General features: G+C 31.7%; 1 pseudogene; it reads right to left on the bottom strand.

Moving 5' to 3' along the window:
- Nucleotides 1-335: 335 nt before the first annotated feature.
- LOC102515795 lies at nucleotides 336-998 on the bottom strand (annotated as a pseudogene).
- Between the last annotated feature and the right edge of the window lie 9947 nt (nucleotides 999-10945).

Consider the following 10945-nt stretch of genomic DNA (forward strand, 5'->3'; position numbering starts at 1 on the left):
CAGATCTTCTCACATTTTAAAATAGAGTTTTATGTTTTAAAATATTAGGTTTTCAGAGTTGTTTATATGTAAAAAATAAACTGCTTGTTTATTAAATTATTCACAAATACTTTGCCCCATTCAGTTGCTTCTCTTTTTATTTTGTGAAGATTTTCTTTGCTGTACATAAGCTTTTAAGTTTAATTTGTTCTGTTTACTTTTGCATTTATTTCTTTTGTCTTAGGAGACTAATCCCCCCAAAATGTAGTTATGATTTATGCTTTTTTTCTGTCTATGTTCACTCCTAGGAGTTTCATGATTTCAGATATTAAGTGGATCTCTCATTCAATTTTCCCCCCTAATCAACATAGCTTTTTTTGTATCCCTAAGATATCACAAATGAATCTGAAGAGTCATCTGGCATCTTGCTCTTTCTGTATCTGGACAACTTAGATATTATTCATCAGCCTGCTGAACTGTTCCTTTTTCAGAAACATAAATACCACCCCAAAATTTTCTGATATCCTTGTTTTTAACTGTCGTGGCTTGCTGAATCAAAGCGGCTGAAGTTGATACCAGTTCAATGTTGTTTCCCTAAAGAACTAACTCATCTTTCTGACCTTGAGATACTGAACAAGCAACATCTGGCCTCATCCGAACCTTGTGTATGTATTTTTCACCCAGGAAATTTTGGATTTCAACAAGTGAACCATTCTCCTGAATAACGACATTGATGGGGACATGCGCATGTGCAGACCTCATCATGTAATTGAACCCCTTGATCGTGTTCTGTACATGACTACAGATAGTAGTAACAGTAGCCAGTTATTTTCTATTTTCCTGCCACTTGTAAATCCGGAGCCTTTTCTTTTTCTTTCCTAGGAGACTGAATTCTACATTGATGTGATTGAAGTCCCTCCTCAGGGTGCCTCTGGGGCCCTTCACAATAACTGTGTCCCTTCAAAGTGATGTCAACATTTTCTGGAATGTCAACAGTGATTGCTGAGAATGGTCTTCATTCTTACAATAGATGTGGCAAAGAGCTCATTCAATGTTTTGTGTAGTGGGAGGAAATGTTCTAATCTCATTGTTTTAGATGTAGCTGTAACATCTTCCCAACATCAGCCATGAATAGAACACCTTGTCTCCATTGTATATTCTTGCCTTCTTTGTTGTAGGTTAATTGACCATAAGTGCGTGGGTTTATTCAGTGCTCTCTATTCTCTTTTACTGATCTATGTCTATAATGTCTTGATTAATGTAGTTTTTTAGCATATAGTCAAGACATTCAATACTTCCAGCTATGCATTTTTTCCTCAAGATGGCTTTGACACATTAAAGGTATTCTGTGGTTCCAGATAAATTTTATAATTATTCTATTTTTCTGGAAATTGTAATTTGTAATGTGATAAGGATTTGTTGTTGTTGTTGTTTTTGTTGTTCTTCTTCTTTTTTATTATTATTATTATTATTATTATTATTATTATTATTATTATTATTGTTGTTGTTGTTGTTGTTGTTGTTAATTATTATTATATCCATAGAGTATTTTGGGTTATATGAAAATGCTAACAATATTAGTTCTTTCATGTCATGAACGTGGGATATCTTTCCATTTCTTTGTATTTTTTTCAATTTCCTTCATAGGTGTTTTATAGCTTTCAGTGTGTAGGTTTTCACTTCATTGATTAAGTTTATTCCTAGGTCTTGTATTTTTCTGATGAAATTTTTGAATGGGATTATTTTACTTTCCTCTTTTCTTGGTAGATTATTAGTAGATAGGAAAGCAACAGATTTCTTTATATCAATTTTGTATTCTGCAACTTTACTGAATTTATGTATTAGTTCTAAAGTTTTACTTGTTTTTATTTAGTTGGATGACTTTCATCTCTTTTTTTGGGTCTAATTCATGTGTCTAGGACTTTCACTGCAATGTTAAATAGAAGTATCAAAGTGGATATAATTTTTTCCTGATTTTAGAGGAAAAGCTTATAGCTTGTTTGTATTGAATATGATGTTACCTGTGGTTTTGTCATAAATGGCCTTAATATGTTAGGTATGTTCCCCCTAAACCAAATTTGATGGTATTTTTTTCTTTTGTGATGTAAATGGATGCTGAGATTTTTAAAGTGCTTTTTCTGCATCTATTGCAATGATTATGTGATTTTTATATTTCTTTTTGATAATGTGGTTCATCACACTGACTAATTGGTGAATATCTCACCATCTTTGTATCCCTGAAATAAATCCCACTTGATCATGATCTTGATCCTTTTTATATATTGTTAAATTTGATCTCCTAAATTTTGTTGAGAATTTTGCATGTATAGTCATCAAGTATGTTAGACTGTAAATTTCTTGTAGTATGTTTTTTGGTTTTGGTATGAGGGTAAAGGTGGCCTCACTGAATAAACGTAAGGGTGTTACTATCTCTTTAGCTTTTTGAAACAATTTGTGAAAGATACAGGTTTTAGCTCTTCTTTATATGTTTGGTAGAATTCCCTTGTGATGCCATCAAATCTAGACATTTGATTGCTTTAAATTTTTATTACAAATTTATTTTTACTACTAGTGATCCAGCTGTTCAGATTGTCTATTTCTTCTTGATTCAATCTTGGCAGTTTGTTCCTAGAAATTTATCAGTTTCTTCCAGGTTGTCCAGTTGGTTGGCATTTAACTGTTTGTATAATATTTTCTTGTCTTTTTTTGTTTGTTTGTTTGTTTGATTGTTTGTTTGTATCTCTGTGACATTGGTTTGTATTTCTATTCTTTTGTTTCTAATTTTCTTGATTTAGGTCTACTCTCATTACTTGTTGATGAGCCACAGTAAAGGTTTATCATAATTGTTGATCTTAAAAAAAAAAAAAAACAGATCTTTATTTCATTCATCTTTTCTATCCATAGTTTTTTGCTTTTTATTTATTTCTACTCTGATCTTTTATTTCTTTCCTTCTACTAACTTTGGGCATTTTTAGTCCTATTTTTTTCTAATTCCTTTACATAGAAAGTTAGGTTTTATTTGAAAGTTTTCTTGTTCCTTGATATAGTCCTGTATTGGTCTTGTAACTGCTTTTGTGCAATATAGATTTTGGAAAGTTTTATGATTTCCATTTTGATTTCTTTATTGACTAACTTAGTTTTTAAGTAGCATGTTTTTGGGCTTCACCTATTTGTGCCTTTCCCATTTTCCTTCTTGTAATTGATTTCAAGTTTCACACCATTGTAGTTGGTAAAAATTATTGATAAAATTTGTATCTCTTAAAGTAATTGAGGCTTGTTTTGTGGCCTAGCATGTAGTCTATCCAGAAGAATATTTCTTGTGCTTTTGAGAAAAATGTGTATTCTTTGTTTCTGGATGAAGTGTTCTGTAGATATCCATTAAATCCAACATGTCCTATGTGCCATGTAAGACAACTATTGCCTTACTGATTTTCTGTTTGACTGATTTGTCCATTTATGACAATAGAGTGTTAAAGTTCCCTCCTATTATTATATTGTTGCCAATTCCTCCATTGATGTCTGTTAATATGGGTTTTATGTATTTAGGTCCTTTTGCATTGGTGTATTTATTTTAGTGAGTGTAATAACATCTTCATATATTGATCCCTTTATGATTATAACACTCTTCTTTTCTTTTTGTATAGCCTCTGTTATAAAGTGTATTTTGTCTGATATAGGTATTGCTACCCCCACTTTTTTGTCATTTCCATTTGCATAAAATAAGTTTTTCTGTCCTTTAACATTCAGTCTATATGTATCTTTAGTTCTGAAGTGCATCTCTTATAAACAATATATAGATCATTCTTTTTTTGTCCAATCAGTTACTCTATAACTTTTGATCAACTCAGTTAGTCTATTGATATTAAATGTAATTGTTGATAGGTATGTATTTATTTTTATTTTGTTACTTTATTCTGGTTGTTTTTGTGGTTCTCTTTTCTTTTCTCCTTTTATTATTTTTTTCTGCTGTGTTTTTTCCTTTGCAGTTTTTTTCCTTTGTAACTTCTTTAGTGTTATTCTTCTGTTTATTTCTCCTTTGTTTTTGTGTATCTTCTGCATATTTCTGGTTTGTGGTTAACACAGGATTCATATATGTGTACTGATAACCATATCTATTTTAAATAGATTTTTTTTAAGTCCAAACACATTCTAAGATTTCTACATTTTTACTCCTTTCCCACACACTTTGTGTTTTTAAGTTATATTTTAACTCTTTATGATTAACTCTTAATTGATTAAAAATTCTTGTTAGTAGCTTATTAAAGTAGTCAATCCTCAGTGCTCATTATATATATTCCTTATACTAGTGGGGTTTTTTCTTTCTTATAACCTTTATTTATTTTTTTACTTAGAAAAGACCCTTTTAAGTTTAGTAATTGTAAACTCTTTTAGGTTTTGCATGCCTGAAATGTTTTTTTTTTACCTCTCCTATTCTAAATTAAAATCTTGCTGTGTAGAGTAATATATGTTGCAGGTTTTTCCCTTTCAGCTCTTTAAATATATCATATCACTCTCTTCTGGAGTGCCAAGTAAGCAGAAAAATAAACTAATACTGTTATAGGGGTTCCATTTTATATGACTCTGTTTTTTTCTTCATGCTTTTAAAATGTTCTCTTTATCTTTAACTTCTGCCTTTTCAATTATGATTTGTCTTTATATTAGTCTGTTTGTGTTTATCTTGGTTGGAACCCTCTTTGCTTCCTGTATAAGGATATCTGTTCCCTTTAGGCTTGGGAAATTTCAGCCATATTTTTCTCCTACACATTTTTGATCACTTTCTCTCTCTCTTCTCATTTTGGGGCTCCTATAATGAGAATGTAGATAAACTTAATATTATCCCAAATATCTCTTAAATTGTTTTCACTTCTTTTAAAAATTGTTTTTCTCTCTGCTGTTTGATTAGGTAATTTTTAATATTTTATATTCCACATCATTTATGTGTTTTTCTTATTACCTATTCTGAGGTTCATTCCTTCTAGTATGTTAGTGTATTCTTTAGTTCTGATTGGATCTTTCTTATATTTTCTAGTTCCTTGCTAAAATTGTAACTCTGATTTTTACATTTTTTCCTAAACCTTATTATTGATAATATCTACTAAATATTTTATTATTAATTCTTCAAATGCTTTAGCTAGTAAATTGTTTCTTTGTATTTCATTAGATAAATTTCCATTTTCAGTGGTTTTTCTCTTGCTTTTTCAACTGAGATAAATCACTCTGTCTTCTCAATTGGCTTATTTTTCACTCTATATAAAATCAGGTGAAACATTTAAGTAGAGCAGTCTTAATGGGTGTTTGTATATGACGGAATTTCTACGCAGTCTCCATGTGCCCTATGGCTTTGATGAGAGAGCTAGATTCAACATGAACCAAAGTCAATATCTTTCCTCAGATTATTCCAGCAGCTATCACCTTGGTAGGAGATGGGACATGAGATAGAGGGGATAGGGTCAGAGCAAGATGTGAGTTTGGAAATCCCCTCTGATCAACATTCATCAGCACAATATCAGGAGCATACTCAAGTTTCAAGGTGTTGGGTCTGAACCTGTTCAATTCTCTTCAAGTGAATTCTCCATTCCAGCAGTTGCATGTTCAGCCCCAGAAAAAAGTAGACCTGAAGCAACTGGGGTCAGAGTAGATTTCTAGTGAAGGTCAGGAAATGTTATGTGGTGGTCTGTCACTATTGGACATCTGGTCTGTCTCTCATATGCTGCCTGGGCAATATTAGGAATGGCTGCCTCTTCCCTGCTCAAATGAAGTTACCATAGGGTATCACACCTGAGTTTTATCCTCAGTTATGACAGCTCTCACTCCATTGTGTGGCAACAATGTAATCAAATAATGTTGGAGCATTAGCTTGACTTAGACTTGGGGTGGTGAATGGAGGTGGTCGTGACAAAACAGTAAGCCATCTGTGTGGTTTTAATCTTCCTTTCTATTCTGCTTCAGGAGCAAGCAAGCGTTTTTGTACTTTCATGAGCAGAGTCCCAGCTTCCTACTGCCCTCCCTTTATTCCCACTGGTCCTCCAATCAGTTAGTAGGTTTGTGTTCCCTTTGTCAGACCACAGGTTTGTGGTACCCACTATGTAACTTGAGTTACCCCCAAGGAGGGTCTCCATCTGTTTAAACTGTATTTTTCTCTTATTTCCTTCCCAGGGGCACTGATCTTGACCTAACTGCTAATTTTCTCTTCTTCCCATATTATACATGTATAATTCTTACAGTCTTGCTTATATAGTTATCCTTCTACTAGTCTCCAGGTAGCTTTCAGTGAAAATTGTTTCATAGATAGATGTATTTTTTGATATGTTCATGGGAGGAGATGAGTTCTATGTCCTCCTACTTGGTCATCTTGATTACAATAATCACTTTAAATGTCACTGGACTAAAATTTTCATCAAAAGACAAAGGGTGCTTGACTGGATTAAAAAAATAAGACAATGCCTACTGGAGACTCACTTCAGATCTAAAATACAAAAAGACTAAAAGCAAATTGATGGAAAAAGGTATTCCATGCAAGTGGAAATGAAAAGAAAGCTGTAGTAGCAATATTCATGCTAGACAAAGTAGACCTTAAAAGTCTATAATAAAAGACAATGAAAGGCATTACATAATAATAAAGTGTCAATCCAGGAAGAGAGTATAACTTTTGCCAACACATATGGATATATTATAGGAGCACATAAATGTATAAATATTTACAGATATAAAAACAGAAATTTACAGTAATACAATAGCATGTAGGGCACTTTAACAATACATTTATGTCAATGAATACACCATTCTGGCAAAAACTTAAATTAACTGGCCCACAAGTGACCCATTATATGAGGTAAATTTAACAGATATCTCCAGAACATTTTATTCCAAAACAGTAGAATACACATTTTTTTCTAAGTGTACATAGAACTTTATCCAGGGTGTGCCACATGACTAGCCAGAAAACAAATCTCAATAAATTTATAAATATTAAAATTACTTCAAGGATCTTTTTTGATTTCGTTGTAATGAAACTAGAAATCAATTACAAAATACTGAGAAAAAATTGACACAAACATGTAGAGGCTATACAACACGCCACTAAAAATTTCAATGGGTCAAAGAATCAATCAAAGTGAAAAATATCTTGAGCAAAATGAAAATATAAACACAACTTCCCCAAATCTATGGGACACAGCAAAAGAAGTTCTAAGAGGGAAGTATGTATTTATACAGATCACCTCCAGAAACAAGATAAATCACAAATAAACAACCTAAGCTGGCATCTAAAGGAATTAGAAAAAGAAAAGCAAACAGAGCTAAAGTCAGCAGAGGGAAAAAATAAATCTAAGAATGGAAATAAATAAAATAGAGATAAAATAAATAAGTAAATAAAATAAATGAAGTAAGAGCTAATGTTTTGAAAAGACAAACAAAATTGATAAAATTTTAGCCACTCTTAAGAAGAAAAAGAGGCAGAAATTGTCCAAATAAATAAAAGTAGAAATGAAACAGAAGTTACAATTGATATCGCAAACATATTGACAATTATAACAAAATAATATGAACAGCTTTACATCAACAATTTGGACTACCTAGATGAATGTATATATTTCTAGAAACTTACACTCTACAAAACTGAATAAGGAAGAAGTACAAAATATGATCAGATCTATTACTAATATTAACATTGAATCCTGTCCAGAACTGGATATACCTTCACAAGGAAATTTTAACAAATATCTAAAGATACAACATATAAAACATGCACATAAAACTTAATACGTATGCTTCAAAAAGTATTCCAAAAATTGAAGAGGAGGACATTTCCAGACTCATACTATGAGGCTGATACCACTGATATGAAAACCAGACAAAGACACTACAGGAAAAAAAAAGGAAAACAGGGAGAAAAAAAAAAGAAAAAAGAAAAAAAAGGAAAAAGAAAAAGAAGAAAGAAAAGAATATTACAAGCAACAATTTTTGATGAACATAGATGCAAAAATATTCAACTAAATATTACTTCAATTTATTAAAATAATAAAATAATATCATGGCAAAAAAGGATAATTATTAGGTACATATTTTTGCCATTTTGTTATTTGTTTTTATTTACTTTTATAATTGTCTGTTCTTTTTCTTTTAGTCCTGCCCTTTGTAGTATAATGAGTCATCTAACTGTTTTCTTTGAGTCCTTTCTCTTTAGTTTTTGATTCGTGTTTACCATGGAGTTTATTCATGTCAACCTACAACTACATCTACTTATTTTAAACTTTCAGTTATTTAAGTTCAAACACATTTTACACATCTACATTTTTATTCCCCCACCATGTTTTATGTTTTTGATGCCATATTTTACAATTTTCCTGTCTACCTGCAGAGTGTTTACCAGGATGATGTTGATTTTACAATAGCCTTTTAGCTTTTGTTCTAGCTTATTTAATTTGCTTATCCACAGTCTTTACATTACATTTTCCTTTCCCAATGGGAGTTTTTCTTTGATTTATTTTATTTGTTGCTATAGCCTTTTTTTCCCACATAAAAAGACATTTTAACATTTCTTTTAGGATAGGTTTAGAATTTTGGTTTTTGCTTGTCTGAGAAATTCTTTATTTCTCCTTCAGTTTTGATTGAAAATATTCCTGGATAGAGTAGGGGTTGCAGGACTTTCCTTTAAAGCTTTTAAAATATATCATGCTACTTCTGGCCTGCAATATTTCTGCAGAAAATTCAACTGATATCTCTTGCTGCCTTTAGAATTCTCTATCTTTAACTTTTATCCTTTTAATCATGATGTGTCTTGGTATGTTTGTCTTTAGGTTTATCTTGTTTGACATGCTCTGTACTTCCTCTGCATGGATATATGTTTCCCTCTAAAAATACAGGAACTTTTAAACCATAATTTTATGAATGCAACTTCTATATTTTTCTCTCTCTTCTCTTCCCAAGACATCTATAATTGTACGCTTTTTGTCTTTCCAGAGGTTCTTAAAACTATCCTCATTTAATTTTTACTATTTTGCTGTTCTGATTGTGTTATTTTCACTATTGTGTCTTCCAGGTTGCTTATGTGTTCTTCTTTATCACTAATCTCTGTTAATTCCTTTTAGTGTATGTTTCATTTTATTCTATTTTTCAGATCTTGTTGGTTCTTTTATATTTTATAGTACTTTCTTGAATATCTCACTCTTTTTCTGTATTATTTTTCTGAGATCAGTAAGCATTTTTATTCTCATTGCTTTGAACTTTTTATCAGGTAAATTTATCTCTGTTTCATTAATATTTTGTGACATTTTATGGGTGAGTTATCTTATTCTTTCACTTGGAATATATTTCTCCTCTTGCTTTGTTTGAATTTTTCTGTTTGTCTATAAAATTGGTTAATGCAGTTACATATTTCAGTTTTGAAGACGTATCCTTTTGTGGGAGTATCCCTATGCATTTCTTTTTTAACAATTTATTAAATTGAAGTATAGTTAATTTAAAATGTTGTGTTAGTTTCACATGTTCAGCAAAGTGATTCAGATATATAGGTATATATACATATATAGATATATTCAGATTCTTTTCAATTATAGGTTATTATGAGATATTGAATGTAGTTCCCTGTCATATATAATAGGTCCTTCTTATTTATCTATTTTATATGTAGTAGTGTGTATCTGTTTTTTCTGTGTGTCTGGTGGCTTTGATGGGATAGCTGAAGCTGAAGGGTGAATGGACTGCATCTTCTCCTAGGGTGCACTCTGGTGAGAGGTAGGGTGGGAGTCAAAGGGCTTAAGCTATAGTCAGGTGCCAAAAAAAGAAAAAAAAATTAGAAACAGATTCACAGATATAGGGAAAAAAATGAGTAGTTACCAAAAGGAGAGGCCAAGTTTGGCAAATTAAGGATGTGGGAATAAGAGATACAAACTACTATGTACAAAATAATAATCAAGCAGGATGTATTTTATAGCACAGGGAATTACAGCTATAATGTTGTAATAACTTTGAATAGAGTACAATCTGTAAGAACATTGAATCACCATACTTAATACCTGAAATTAGTATAATTTTATAAATCAGCTATGATTTAATTAATAAGAAAGAATCTGAATGGGCTTGTATCTATTAATAATTTAAACTAATAATTAGTCTTTCAAACAGAATGAACAAGGTACATATGCATTTGCTAGTGAATTCTACCAATTGTTTAAGGAAGAAACAATACCAATTTTTCACAGTCTCTTTCAGAACATAGAACTAGAGGGAATACTTTCTTACTCATTCTAGTAGGTTAACATTACTCTAATACCCAAACCAGAGAAAATAAAAGCTGTAGGCCAGTCTCTTTCATGAACATAGCAAAAATTGTCAAAAAAAAAAAAAAAAATAGCAAATCTAGGAGAGTGATATGATCAAGATGGAAGCATAAGTTGTTTCTGACCTCAGTTCCCATTACAAGAAGAACAACACACAACTTCCATGGAGAAGACAGTATTTTGAAAATCTTTGAACAACGTTGTGAGGATGAAGTACCTCCAGTTCTAATATAGAAGAGACAATGGACCATATAATATAAACCATAAAGGAGCAGCAACATTTTGAATATGCCAGGCCAGTAGAAGACTGCACTGAGAAAGATACCTGAAACTACAGCCTCTCCAGTGGGAGAAATAGATCCAAAGATGGACATACAACTTGCGTAGTGTTATGGGCCACCTCCTGAAAGGCTCATTTGAGTTTTGCATCATGGAGATTATGGAAAATCTGTGGTTCTTTAACACTAAGGATCAGATAATGATAGAGTGGGGAGGTAGAACTTACATCAACTGGTATGTGGACTTGAAACACCGGTTCGCACTCATAGTAGTATTACTTATCTGCAGAGTTAATATATTGACACTGGCTGACCAGGGAACTCAGAAAGATGCAGGCCTACGTGATTCATATCTCCCAACAACATATTGTATAGGCCTTGGAGCCAGTACTGCTGCTTTGCTTACGT

Source organism: Camelus ferus, chromosome X, assembly GCF_009834535.1.
Source record: "Camelus ferus isolate YT-003-E chromosome X, BCGSAC_Cfer_1.0, whole genome shotgun sequence".
Classification (NCBI taxonomy): domain Eukaryota; kingdom Metazoa; phylum Chordata; class Mammalia; order Artiodactyla; family Camelidae; genus Camelus; species Camelus ferus.